This window comes from Nerophis ophidion, linkage group LG16 (genome assembly GCF_033978795.1).
Source record: "Nerophis ophidion isolate RoL-2023_Sa linkage group LG16, RoL_Noph_v1.0, whole genome shotgun sequence".
NCBI classification, from domain to species: Eukaryota; Metazoa; Chordata; class Actinopteri; order Syngnathiformes; family Syngnathidae; genus Nerophis; species Nerophis ophidion.
In genome coordinates this window covers 26,942,278-26,957,277 of record NC_084626.1, presented here as the reverse complement: position 1 = coordinate 26,957,277, position 15,000 = coordinate 26,942,278, and the positions used below count along the sequence as shown (strand labels likewise).

Here is a 15,000-nt window from a genome sequence, read left to right as displayed (position 1 = left end):
CCAAATGGATCGCTATTACAATCCCCAAAGAGGGCACTTTAAGTGTGTAGAAATCTTTATTTATAATTGAATCATTTGTTTATTTTTCAACAAGTTTTTAGTTATATTTATATATATATTTTTCCAAATAGTTAAAGAAAAAACATTACAAATGAGCAATATTTTGCACTGTTATACAATTTAATAAATCAGAAACTGATGACATAGTGCTATATTTTTCTTCTTTATCTCTTTTTTCAACCAAAAATGCTTTGCTCTGATTAGGGGGTACTTGAATTTAAAAAATGTTCAAAGGGGGTACATCACTGAAAAAAGGTTGAGAACCACTGACACAAAGTATATTGTTAAAAAGTTCAAGTTAAAGTACCAATGATTGTCACACACACACACCAGGGGTGGCGAAATTATTCTCTGCATTTGACCCATCACCCTTGATCACCCCCCTGGGAGGTGAGGGGAGCAGTGAGCAGCAGCGGTGGCCGCGCCTGGGAACACATTTTTCTTTGATATAACCCCCAATTCCGACCCTTGATGCTGAGTGTCAAACAGGGAGGTTGTGTTACGAGCTTCTCATGTGTTTCAGATGCAAAATAGCAAACAATAAAAAAAATAAATAAATAACTGCAGAGGTAAAATACAACAGATGTTAACAGACAATTGACCTCAGATTTGGAGCTGATTCAGCAACAGTAATGAAGTCAGACGCTGAACTTATTAAATGCCTGAATTACAAGTAAAGAGGCGTGAAGTTTTTTTTGTTTGTCACGGTTCAGTGTGTCTTCTGCATTTCCTTCCTGAGCTTTGTTCCTGCTCTAAACCGGTCTTTAAGTCACGCTGGCTGTCGCAACGGGATACATTTTCACCCCCACAGCAACGCTTTTCTGCCTGACACAGCCTGTGTGGTGTAAATGCTGCATTATTACATCAATATCTGCTTTTGGGTTTTTTGGGGGGGTTCCGCGGCGGATACGCACTGCACATATTGTTCCATCTGACATCACTGCATATGTTAGCTGCACTTTACCGACTTCTGCCAAATTAACACTTAAGTTTTGATGTGTGAAGTAGAAAGGAATGTGGGAGTAACAAAACACATAACGTGTCAATTACGCAAAACTGTTCTGGAATGGAAACATGTCAACATAACTGGCTATGTCACCTTTAATGCAGCACTCCCGCACCATATGGAAGTAAAGTCAGAATTAGTGATTGCAGGTTATATGGAGGTTAGATGCATGATCAGAGCCATGTGTTTTATACTGAGCAGTCCTTGTAGAAATCCGACTGCCTGTACTTTTTAAAAACCAAGAAACACATTAAAGGGGAACATTATAGCAATTTCAGAAGGGTTAAAACCAATAAAAATCAGTTCCCAGTGGCTTATTTTATTTTTTGAAGTTTTTTTTCAAAATTTTACCCATCATGGAATATCCCGAAAAAAGGCTTTAAAGTGCCTGATTATCGCTATCTTTAAATCCAGCGTCCATTTTCCTGTGACGTCATTTAGTGATGCCAACATGGCGGATAGCACAGCAAGATATAGCAACATTAGCTCGGAATCAGACTCGGATTTTAGCGGCTTAAGCGATTCAACAGATTACGCATGTATTGAAACGGATGGTTGGAGTATGGAGGCAGATAGCGAAAACGAAATTGAAGAAGATAGTGTGTAAATGTGAGTGTGAATGTTGTCTGTCTATCTGTGTTGGCCCTGTGATGAGATGGCGACTTGTCCAGGGTGTACCCCGCCTTCCGCCCGATTGTAGCTGAGATAGGCGCCAGCACCCCCCGCGACCCCGAAAGGGAATAAGCGGTAGAAAATGGATGGATGGAAGAAGAAACTGAAGCTATTGAGCGAATAGCTATTGACGCTATTGGGCGATCGCCTTCAATTGAGTGTCGCAGGGTATCCATACATCTCTGCGCCACGTCTGCCTTAGCATCGCCGGTAAAATGTGCAGACCAAACGATCGGGACTTTCGCATCTTGTGACACTGGAGCGACTTAAATCCATCGATTGGTAAGTGTTTGTTTGGCATTAAATGTGGGTGGAGAGAAAGGCTGGATCATAATCATAAAGGTAGCCTGGCGTAGTGGGTAGAGCGGCCGTGCCAGAAACCTGAGGGTTGCAGGTTCGCTTCCCACCTATGGACATCAAAGTCGCTGCCGTTGTGTCCTTGGGCATGACACTTCACCCTTTGCCCCCGGTGCCGCTCACACCGGTGAATGAATGATGAATGAATGATTGGTGGTGGTCGGAGGGGCCGAAGGCGCAAACTGGCACCCACGCTTCCGTCAGTCTACCCCAGGGCAGATGTGGCTACAGATGTAGCTTACCACCACCAGGTGTGAATGAATGATGGGTTCCCACTTCTCTGTGAGCGCTTTGAGTATATAACAATAGAAAAGCGCGATATAAATCTAATCCATTATTATTATTTTAAATAGCATTTTAGCATCGATTAGCTGGCAGTCATGCCGTGACCAAATATGTCTGATTAGCACATAAGTCAATAACATCAACAAAACTCACCTTTGTGATTTCGTTGACTTTACCGTTGGAAATGCATCTGCAGGATATCCATACATCTCTGTGCCATGTCTGCCTTAGCATCGCCGGTAAAATGTGCAGACCAAATGATTGGGACTTTCGCATCTTGTGACACTGGAGTTGACTTTACCGTTGGAAATGCATCTGCAGGATATCCATACATCTCTCTGCCATGTCTGCCTTAGCATCGCCGGTAAAGTGTGCAGACCAAATGATCGGGACTTTCGCATCTTGTGACACTGGAGTAACTTAAATCTGTTGATTGGTAAGTGTTTGTTTGGCATTGAATATGGGTGGAGAGAAAGGCTGGATGCAAATATAGCTACAAATGTACATACAGGTAGCCTAAATAGCATGTTAGCATCGATTAGCTGGCAGTCATGCCGTGACCAAATATGTCTGATTAGCACATAAGTCAATAACATCAACAAAACTCACCTTTGTGATTTCGTTGACTTTACCGTTGGAAATGCATCTGCAGGATATACATACATCTCTGTGCCATGTCTGCCTTAGCTTCGCCGGTAAAATGTGCAGACCAAATGATCGGGACTTTCGCATCTTGTGACACTGGAGTTGACTTTACCGTTGGAAATGCATCTGCAGGATATCCATACATCTCTCTGCCATGTCTGCCTTAGCATCGCCGGTAAAATGTGCAGACCAAATGATCGGGACTTTCGCATCTTGTGACACTGGAGTAACTTAAATCTGTTGATTGGTAAGTGTTTGTTTGGCATTGAATATGGGTGGAGAGAAAGGCTGGATGCAAATATAGCTACAAATGTACATACAGGTAGCCTAAATAGCATGTTAGCATCGATTAGCTGGCAGTCATGCCGTGACCAAATATGTCTGATTAGCACATAAGTCAATAACATCAACAAAACTCACCTTTGTGATTTCGTTGACTTTATCGTTGGAAATGAATCTGCAGGATATCCGTACATCTCTGTGCCATGTCTGCCTTAGCATCGCTTGTAAAATGTGCAGACCAAACGATCGGGACTTTCGCAACTTGTGACACTGGAGCAACTTAAATCCGTCGATTAGTAAGTGTTTGTTTGGCATTAAATGTGGGTGGAGAGAAAGGCTGGATGAAAATATAGCTACAAATGTACATACAGGTAGCCTAACTAGCATGTTAGCATTGATTAGCATGCCATGTTAATTGATCCACACTCTACGTAAGTACACTTGAATCCGTCCCTGATCGTGTTGTCACACCCTCCGACAACACACCGACGAGGCATGATGTCTCCAAGGTACGTAAAACAGTCGAAAAAACGGAAAATAACAGAGCTGATTAGACTCGATGTTTGTAATGTGTTTGAGAAAATGGCGAATTGACTACCTAAGTTGTGACGTCATCGCTCTGTGAGCGAATAACAGAAAGGCGTTTAATTCGCCCAAATTCACCCATTAAGAGTTCGGAAATCGGTTAAAAAATGTATGGTCTTTTTTCTGCTACATCAAGGTATATATTGACGCTTACATAGGTCTGCTGATAATGTTCCCCTTTAATGAGGTCATTGCACATTGCCAAAAACGCAACCATGAAAAAGGTTGTGAACAAAGCTCACACTATGAAGCGACTTTAAGGAGGTTGCACTATTTTCTTCTAACCTATGTTGTTCCCATGAGGTGCCACCGCACTTTATGATGTTTCAAATATGACTCGGAGGTAAAGGGGCAGGGCAGCACGGTGGAAGAGGGTTTAGTGCGTCTGCTTCACAATACGAAGGTCCTGAGTAGTCCTGGGTTCAATCCCGGGCTCGGAATCTTTCTGTGTGGAGTTTGCATGTTCTCCCCGTGACTGCGTGGGTTTCCTCCGGGTACTCCGGCTTCCTCCCACCTCCAAAGACATGCACCTGGGGATAGGTTGATTGGCAACACTAAATTGGTCCTAGTGTCTGAATGTGAGTGTGAATGTTGTCTGTCTATCTGTGTTGGCCCTGCGATGTGGTGGCGACTTGTCCAGGGTGTAGCCCGCCTTCCGCCTGATTGTAGCTGAGATAGGCACCAGCGCCCCCCCGCGACCCCAAAGGAAATAAGTGGTAGAATTTTGACGATTAGTGAAAATTGTACACAAGGATTCAGTTAATTTGTTGTATACAAAAACGGTAAAGTTTTTCCTTAAACACATCAACAATTAGGGCTGGGCGATTTGGACGAAAAAGTATATCTCGATATATTTTTACTTAAACTAGATATTCAATATATATCGCAATATACAGTCGAGGTCACAAGTTTACATACACTTGTAAAGAACATAATGTCACGGCTGTCTTGAGTTTCCAATCATTTCTACGACTCTTGTTTTTTGTGATAGAGTGATTGGAGTACATACTTGTTGGTCACAAAAAAACATTCATGAAGTTTGGTTCTTTTATGAATTTATTATGGGTCTACTGAAAATGTGACTAAATCTGCTGGGTCAAAAGTATACATACAGCAATGTTAATATTTGCTTACATGTCCCTTGGCAAGTTTCACTGCAATAAAGGCGCTTTTGGTAGCCATTCACAAGCTTGTGGTTGAATTTTTGACCACTCCTCTTGACAAAATTGGTGCAGTTCAGCTAAATTTGTTGGTTTTCTTACATGGACTTGTTTCTTCAGCATTGTCCACAGGTTTAAGTCAGGACTTTGGGATGGCCATTCTAAAACCTTAATTCTAGCCTTATTTAGCCATTCCGTTACCACTTTTGACGTGTGTTTGGCGCTCTTGTCGTGTTGGAACACACAACTGCGCCCAAGACACAACGTCCGGGCTGATGATTTTAGGTTGTCCTGAAGAATTTGGAGGTAATCCTCCTTTTTCATTGTCCCATTTACTCTCTGTAAAGCACCAGTTCCATTGGCAGCAAAACAGGCCCAGAGCATAATAATACCACCACCATGCTTGACGGTAGGTATGGTGTTCGTGGGATTAAAGTGAAGTGATTTGTGAAGTGATTTATATTTATATAGCGCTTTTTCTCTAGTGACTCAAAGCTAGTGAAACCCAATATCTAAGTTACATTTAAACCAGTGTGGGTGGCACTGGGAGCAGGTGGGTAAAGTGTCTTGCCCAAGGACACAACAGCAGTGACTAGGATGGCGGAAGCGGGGATTGAACCTGCAACCCTCAAGTTACTGGCACGGCCGCTCTACCAACGGAGCTATACCGCCTCAAGGCCTCACCTTATCTACTCCAAACATATTGCTGGGTATTGTGGCCAAACAGCTCAATTTTTGTTTCATCTGACCACAGAACTTTCCTCCAGAAGGTCTAATTTTTGTCCATGCGATGTCAGATGAAACAAAAATTGAGTTATGTGTGTAATAGTTTGACCACGACTGTATATACTTACAGCGTGTATATAGAACGTTGTTGGAGATGTTTGGATGTTATTTTAAGTGCTTTGATAGGCAGAGGAGAGCGACTCCTATGGGCTTCTGATGGCATTTATTCCTGCAACCTGTAAATGGGACAAAACAAGCGGTCATGATCCATTATCCGGATCCTGTTTTATTTTAGTTTGACTCCCTTAGTTCTGTTTTCACCAACCATGGGGTTTGTGTTTTAGTTGCCATGAAGGTTGATTATATTCACCTGCCTCTGATTAGTGTTCACCTGCTCCCGTGCACTAATCAGAGAGCTATTTATGCCTGTTTTTCACCACACTCAGGCTGTCTTTCTTGTTTGCGCTATACAACAAGTTACATGAGTATACCATTTGATTACTGATTCAATGCTAAGTATTCCTGTTAGCTATTTTCTTAGCTTCCCGTGCAATCGACACTCTTTTCTTGTGTTTGTTTGCATTTTCCTGTATTTTTGAATTTTGACTGATTTATGGTAAACAAATCATTGTCTTACCGGCACGTTGCCCTTCGGAGTTCCGTCTGCATCCTGGAAAAACGATCTGCACAATAACATGCGACCCCAACGTGACGCAAACAACATATTTACTAGACCCATTTCCTGGGAAACTTATCAAGTAGCTGTTTGTTAATAATAGGACCATCAGTGATAAATATTATTAACTTAACACTTTCCTCTGGAACTGTTCCACTAGCATTAAAAAAAAAGTGGTTATTCATCCTCTGCTCAAAAGACCTAACCTCAATTCTGAACTCATGGTAAACTACCGGATGGTGTCCCACCTTCCCTTTATCTCTAAAATCCTCAAATAAATTGTTGTACAGCAGCTAAATGAACACTAAGCGTCTCACAAACTTTGTGAACTCGGTTTCAGGGCCAATCACTCTACGGAGACAGTCCTCACAAAAATGACTAATGATCTCGGTAAAGAATCTGGGTAACATCTATGCAACTAAACATTAGCATTTTGTTACGGGCAGAATTTTTTACACACCAGGTTATGAAGTGAATCCTATCCTTATTATTTTTTATTCTATTCTTACATGGAGGAAAATAAAACAATATTGGTATCCAATGAGAACAAGCTGAAATGTTCTAATAATTATTAATATAGTCACCTATAAAACATAGCTGACACAATAACTGGTTTTAGCATTTTTTTTTTTAAACAAAAAAATAATATTGCCCGGGCCTACTTTGGTGGAAAAGGTTCGGACACCCCTAAACTAAGATATCAAAAACATTATGTTGATATGAGGATCTATATTAGAGCATCAAGATCTGTTATCTGTGGTATCGATATTTCAGTATCAACCAGCACTAATTACAACAAGCAAATGTCATCGATTCAGTAAAACAGCCTTTATATTGTCTAAGATTACATGTTCAAACCTTTTTTCGCATTAAACAGCAAAGATTTGATGAGGTTTGTGATTTGGTGTGAGAGGAGGGGGAGGAGTAGGAGAAGGAGAAGAAAAGGGTGAAGAAGGAGAAGGACACGGAGAAGAAGAAGAAGAAGAAGGTGAAGAAGAGAAAAAAATATAAGAAGAAAAGGAAGGTGAAGAAGTAGGGAGAAGAAGAAAAATAATTAGAAGGAAATGGAGAAGAAAAAGGTGAAGAAGTAAAAGAAGAAAACAGAGAAGAAGTAGAAAAAGAAGAAGGCGAAGAAGAAGATGAAGAAAAAGAAGAAAGTGAAGAAGTAGTGGAAAAAAAATAATTAGAAGAAGGAAACAGAGAAGATGAAGGTGGAGAAGTAGCAAAAGAAGAAGGTGAAGAAGTAAAAGAAGAAGAATATGAAGAAAAAGGAGAAGTAGAAGAAGAAGGTAAAGAAGAAAAATAAGAAGGACATGCAAAAAAAGAAGGGGAAGAAGAAAAAGAAGAAAGTGAAGACAAGAAGAAGGTGAAGAAGAAGAAAAAAGGAAAAGGAGAAGTGGGGAGAAGAAGTAGAAAAAGAAGAAGGTGAAAAAGTAGAAGAAGAAGGTGAGAAAAAGTAGAAGGGGGAAGATTTAGATGAATAAAAATAAGAATAACACAGAGAAGAAGAAGGTGAAGAAGTAGAAAAAGAAAAATATAAAGAAGGTAAGGAAGGCAAAGAAGAAGGAAAAGGAGAAGAATAAGAAGGTGAAGAAGAAGAATAGTAAGGACACGAGAAAAAGGAGTAGAAAAAGAAGTAGAAGAAGGAAAAGGAGAAGAAGAATGTAAAGAACAAAAAGGAAAAGGAGAAGAAGGTGACTAAGAAAAAAGAGAATAAAGTGAAGAAAAGGAAAAGGAGAAGAAGTTTAATTAGAAGAAGAAAAAAGGAAGAAGGTGAAGAAGAAGAATAGTAAGGACACGAGAAAAAGGAGTAGAAAAAGAAGTAGAAGAAGGAAAAGGAGAAGAAGAATGTAAAGAACAAAAAGGAAAAGGAGAAGAAGGTGACTAAGAAAAAAGAGAATAAAGTGAAGAAAAGGAAAAGGAGGAGAAGTTTAATTAGAAGAAGAAAAAAGGAAGAAGGTGAAGAAGAAGAAAAATATGAGAAGAAGAAGGTAAAGAAAAAGACAGAGGAAGGAAAAGGAGAATAAATTGAAGAAGAAGGAGAGGAAGGTAAAAAAGAAGATGAAGAAAAAGAAGAAGAAAAATAAGTAGGTGAAAAAAAAGAAGAAGAAGGTGAAGAAGAAGAAAAATAAGAAGGAGAAGAAGAAGAAGGTGGTGGTGTAGACTATGCATGCTGAGCATGTAGGTGAGGTGTGCAGGGCCTCTTGAAAGAAAGCTCCCTCCACGGTGTTGGCGAGCTGTGAGGTCAACTCCGCTCTGAAGAGGAGGACAGTCATTGTGTGTCCACACAGCCCGCAGAGAGAGCCCGCCGCTGCCGGGCCACTCCTAATATGGCAAATGAATGCATGAGCGAACACAAGGGCGAGTCGCTGAAGGAATAACCAAAGACAATTTACATAATTGCACGTGGGGTATGCTTTTTCTAACCGTTTGAGCAGCTATTTGCATATTCACAGCTCTATAGAAATTATTCAGTCAATACCGCGGATCCATCATGTAAATACATCTCCTTTGAACGAAGGGGGGAACAAAAAGGGGGGGGCGGAGGAAGTCAAACAATAATAATGTTAATGATGTTTCATGTCCTGAGGGAAAGTCTGGAGCTGTCAGGAGGGGACGCATGGCAGCCAACTTTAGTTACGACATGTTTGCTTAGCAGGTAAATACCACAAAGAGAACACGTTCACTATTGTTTCCTTTCACCTTTCTTTGCTTTTTTTCCTTGCCCTGCAGCATTGATCTGAGCGGGAACAAATCGCTCTATTTCATCTACCGCAAATGTCAGGGGGCGGGGGTCCTTATTTTTTTTTTTGGGCAGAGAGCCCCCCCGCCAATTGTCTGGTTGCATTATTTCAAATGCTATTTTCCTTCATGTCAGCCCTCTTTGTGATCAAAACAGGCATCTTTTGAAGTACCGGAGAACACCCGCCATCGCTCCACATTACGCGCGTTGGCGTTTAAGGCGAGATGAGACAAAGTCGCCTGAGGACGAGGAGGAGAGGCAGATGAGGGACAAAAGTGCTACCCTTCACCTTTTGGTCTCGGTCCTGCTGTGAGTGGCGGAGAGGAGGACATGTGAAGCTCCAACCAGCAGAAAGGTTTCTCCCGCCTCAGCTTGCCAACACTTTGCCCTTTCTTTTCCTTCAGATTGCAAACCCCGCTGCTTGCTCATATCACACCTTTCCTCTGTGAGGGAGCCGGACACTGGAGTATTGCTGGATTGTACACCTTACAAAAGAAGTAGATGGCAGTCACACATAACAGATATGTGTAGGCTGCAAAAGGGCGCAAGTAAACAACACCGAAACTTTAAATGCTCCATTGAGAATACAGAACATTACACACGGCGCTCATATATGTTTTAGTACGACTTTGGCAAGCTAAGAAGCCGCACAGCTTGATGGATTTTCAAAATTCCAATTTACGGATTTTTGCGGACAATAGGTCGCACTTAAAATAATTTCATTTTCTCAAAAATCGACAGTGCACCTTGTAACCCGCCTAATGTACGGAATAATTCTGGTTGTGCTTACCGACTTCGAAGCTATTTTATTTGGTACATGGTGTAAGGATAAGTGTGACCAGTCGATGGCAGTCACACATAAGAGATACGTGTAGACTGCAAGATGGCGCCAGTGAACAACACAGAAACTTTAAATGCTCCATTGAGAATACAGAACATTACACACGGCGCTCATATATCCGTCAAAATGTTTTAGTACGACTTTGGCAAGCTAAGAAGCCGCACAGCTTGATGGATTTTCAAAATTTCAATTCACGGATTTTTGCGGACAATAAGTCGCACTTGAAATCCTTTAATTTTCTCAAAAATCGACAGTGCACCTTGCAACCCGCCTAATGTATGGAATCATTCTGGTTGTGCTTACCGACTTCGAAGCTATTTTATTTGGTACATGGTGTAGTGATAAGTGTGACCAGTAGATGGCAGTCACACATAAGAGATACGTGTAGACTGCAAGATGGCGTCGGTAAACAACACCGAAACTTTAAATGTTCCATTGAGAATATAGAACATTACAGACGACGCTCAAAAATCTGTCAAAATGTTTTAGTATGACTTTGGCAAGCTAAGAAGCCGCACCGCTTGAAAGATTTTCCGATTTCAATTTACGTATTTTTTGCTGACTATAAGGCGCACTTAAAATCTTTTTATTTTCTAAGAAATAGACACTGCGCCTTGTAACCCGCCTAATGTACGGCATAATTCTGGTTGTGCTTACCGAATTCAAAGCTATTTTATTGGGTACATGATGTACTGATAAGTGTGACCAGTAGATGGCAGTCACACATAAGGGATACGTGTAGACTACAACATGACTCAATCAAACAACACCAAAACTTTAAATGCTCCATTGAGAATATAGAACATTACACACAGAGCTCAAAAATCCGTCAAAATGTTTGAGTACGACTTTGGCAAGCTAAGAAGCCGCACAGCTTGATGGATTTTCAAAATTCCAATTTACGGATTTTTGCGGACAATAAGTCGCACTTAAAATCATTTCATTTTCTCAAAAATCGACAGTGCACCTTGTAACCCGCCTAATGTACGGAATAATTCTGGTTGTGCTTACCGACTTCGAAGCTATTTTATTTGGTACATGGTGTAAGGATAAGTGTGACCAGTCGATGGCAGTCACACATAAGAGATACGTGTAGACTGCAAGATGGCGCCAGTAAACAAAACCGAAACTTTAAATGTTCCATTGAGAATATAGAACATTACAGACGACGCTCAAAAATCTGTCAAAATGTTTTAGTGTGACTTTGGCAAGCTAAGAAGCCGCACCGCTTGAAGGATTTTCAGATTGGAATTTATGTATTTTTGCTGACTATAAGGCGCACTGAAAATCCTTTTATTTTCTAAGAAATAGACACTGCGCCTTGTAACCCGCCTAATGTACGGCATAATTCTGGTTGTGCTTACCGAATTCAAAGCTATTTTATTGGGTACATGGTGTAATGATAAGTGTGACCAGTAGATGGCAGTCACACATAAGGGATACGTGTAGACTACAACATGACTCAATCAAACAACACCAAAACTTTAAATGCTCCATTGAGAATATAGAACATTACACACAGAGCTCAAAAATCCGTCAAAATGTTTGAGTACGACTTTGGCAAGCTAAGAAGCCGCACAGCTTGATGGACATTCAGATTTCAATGTACGTATTTCAGCGAACTATAAGGCGCACTTAAAATCCTTTCAGTTTCTCAAAAATCAACAGTGCACCTTTTAACCCGCCTTATGTACGGAATAATTCTGGTTGTACTTACCGACCTCGAAGCTTTTTTATTGGGTATATGGTGTACTGATAAGTGTGACCAGTAGATGGCAGTCACACATAAGAGATACGTGTAGACTGCAATATGACTCAAGTAAACAACACCAAAACTTTAAATGCTCCATTGAGAATATAGAACATTACACACAGAGCTCAAAAATCCATCAAATTGTTTGAGTACAACGTTGGCAAGCTAAGAAGCCGCACAGCCTGATGGATTTTCAGATTACAATTTACGTATTTTTGCGGACTATAAGGCGCACTTAAAATCCTTTCATTTTCTCAAAAATCGACAGTGCACCTTGTAACCCGCCTAATGTACGGAATAATTCTGGTTGTACTTACCGACCTCGAAGCTATTTTATTTGGTACATGGTGTAATGATAAGTGTGACCAGTAGATTGAAGTCATACATAAGAGATACGCCTAGACTGCAAGATGGCGCCAGTAAACAACACCAAAACTTTAAATGTTCCATTGAGAATATAGAACATTACAGACGACGCTCAAAAATCTGTCAAAATGTTTTAGTATGACTTTGGCAAGCTAAGAAGTCGCACGGCTTGATGGATTTTCAAAATTTCAATTTACGGATTTCTGCGTACAATAAGTCGCACTTAAAATCCTTTCATTTTCTCAAAAATCGACAGTGCACCTTGTAACCCGCCTAATCCATGGAATAATTCTGCTTGTACTTACCGACCTCAAAGCTATATTATTTGGTACATGGTGTAATGATAAGTGTGACCGGTAGATGGCAGTCACACATAAGAGATACGTGTAGACTGCAAGATGACGCCAGTAAACAACACCAAAACTTTAAATGCTCCATTGAGAATATAGAACATTACACACGGCGCTCATTTAGCTGTCAAAATGTTTTAGTACGCTTTTGGCAAGCTAAGAAGCCGCACAGCTTGATGGACATTCAGATTTCAATGTACGTATTTCAGCGAACTATAAGGCGCACTTAAAATCCTTTCAGTTTCTCAAAAATCAACAGTGCGCCTTGTAACCCACCTAATGTACAGAATAATTCTGGTTGTGCTTACTGACCTTGAAGCTATTTTATTTGGTACATGGTGTAATGATAAGTGTGACCAGTAGATGGCAGTCACACATAAGAGATACGTGTAGACTGCAATATGACTCAAGTAAACAACACCAAAACTTTAAATGCTCCATTGAGAATATAGAACATTACACACAGAGCTCAAAAATCCATCAAATTGTTTGAGTACAACGTTGGCAAGCTAAGAAGCCGCACAGCCTGATGGATTTTCAGATTACAATTTACGTATTTTTGCGGACTATAAGGCGCACTTAAAATCCTTTCATTTTCTCAAAAATCGACAGTGCACCTTGTAACCCGCCTAATGTACGGAATAATTCTGGTTGTACTTACCGACCTCGAAGCTATTTTATTTGGTACATGGTGTAATGATAAGTGTGACCAGTAGATTGAAGTCATACATAAGAGATACGCCTAGACTGCAAGATGGCGCCAGTAAACAACACCAAAACTTTAAATGTTCCATTGAGAATATAGAACATTACAGACGACGCTCAAAAATCTGTCAAAATGTTTTAGTATGACTTTGGCAAGCTAAGAAGTCGCACGGCTTGATGGATTTTCAAAATTTCAATTTACGGATTTCTGCGTACAATAAGTCGCACTTAAAATCCTTTCATTTTCTCAAAAATCGACAGTGCACCTTGTAACCCGCCTAATCCATGGAATAATTCTGCTTGTACTTACCGACCTCAAAGCTATATTATTTGGTACATGGTGTAATGATAAGTGTGACCGGTAGATGGCAGTCACACATAAGAGATACGTGTAGACTGCAAGATGACGCCAGTAAACAACACCAAAACTTTAAATGCTCCATTGAGAATATAGAACATTACACACGGCGCTCATTTAGCTGTCAAAATGTTTTAGTACGCTTTTGGCAAGCTAAGAAGCCGCACAGCTTGATGGACATTCAGATTTCAATGTACGTATTTCAGCGAACTATAAGGCGCACTTAAAATCCTTTCAGTTTCTCAAAAATCAACAGTGCGCCTTGTAACCCACCTAATGTACAGAATAATTCTGGTTGTGCTTACTGACCTTGAAGCTATTTTATTTGGTACATGGTGTAATGATAAGTGTGACCAGTAGATGGCAGTCACACATAAGAGGTACGTGTAGACTGCAATCTGACTCAAGTAAACAACACCAAAACTTTAAACACTCCATTGAGAATATAGAACATTACACACGGTGCTCAAAAATCTGTAAAAAATGTTTCAGTACGACTTTGGCAATTTAAGAAGCTGCATTGCTTGATGGATTTTCAGATTTCAATTTACGTCATTTTGCTGACTGTGAGGCGCACTTGAAATCCTTTCATTTTCTCAAAAATAGACAGTGCGCCTTGTAACCCGCCTAATGTACATCATAATTCTAGTTGTACTTACAGACCTCCAAGCTGTTTTATTTGGTACATGGTGTAATGACTGTGACCAGGAGATGGCAGTCACACATAAGAGATACATGTAGACTGCAAGATGGCGCCAGTAGACAACAACTAAACTTTAAATGTTCTATTGAGGATATAGAACATTACAGACGACGCTCAAAAATCTGTCAAAATGTTTTAGTATGACTTTGGCAAGCTAAGAAGCCGCACCACTTGATGGATTTTCAGATTTCAATTTATGTAGTTTTGGGGATTCTAAGGCGCACTTAAAATCCTATTTTCTCAAAAATCGACAGTGCGCTTTGTAACCCGGTGCGCCTAATGTACGGAATAATAATGGTTGTGCTTACAGACCTCCAAGCTGTTTTATTTGGTACATGGTGTAATAACTGTGACCAGGAGATGGCAGTCACACATAAGAGATACGTGTAGACTGCAAGATGGCGCCAGTAAACAACACCACAACTTTAAATGTTCCATTGAGAATATAGAAAATGACACACGGTGCTCATAAATCCGTGAAAATGTTTTAATATGACTTTGGCAAGCTAAGCTACGCTAAGCTATGCACTTCCTGTGGTACGTATTGTATATGCCGTTGAATGCATATTCGACAACATAGCAAAACAGCACCTGTTGGACAGTTTGCGCATAGGATGTGATGAATGTGAAGGGAAATGAGTGTCTCTATGGTGACAGCTTGTACATTACTTGCAAAATCCCCACTTTTACACTTATCAGTTACTTATACATGTAGTCTTTATAGATC

At 40.4% G+C, this 15,000-nt stretch overlaps 2 long non-coding RNA genes across 2 annotated transcripts in view; one reads left to right on the top strand and one right to left on the bottom strand.

Annotated features, from left to right (window-relative positions):
• LOC133535674 (uncharacterized) overlaps nucleotides 1–15,000 on the bottom strand; it is a 104,624-nt gene that overhangs the window by 9,382 nt on the left and 80,242 nt on the right. The gene's annotated exons all lie outside the window — the stretch shown is intronic.
• Nucleotides 1–15,000, top strand: part of LOC133535673 (uncharacterized) — a 61,809-nt gene that overhangs the window by 46,120 nt on the left and 689 nt on the right. Inside the window, exon 3 of the long non-coding RNA XR_009802286.1 lies at nucleotides 9,354–9,552. This is a non-coding gene — a long non-coding RNA (uncharacterized LOC133535673). The remainder of the gene's footprint in view (nucleotides 1–9,353; nucleotides 9,553–15,000) is intronic.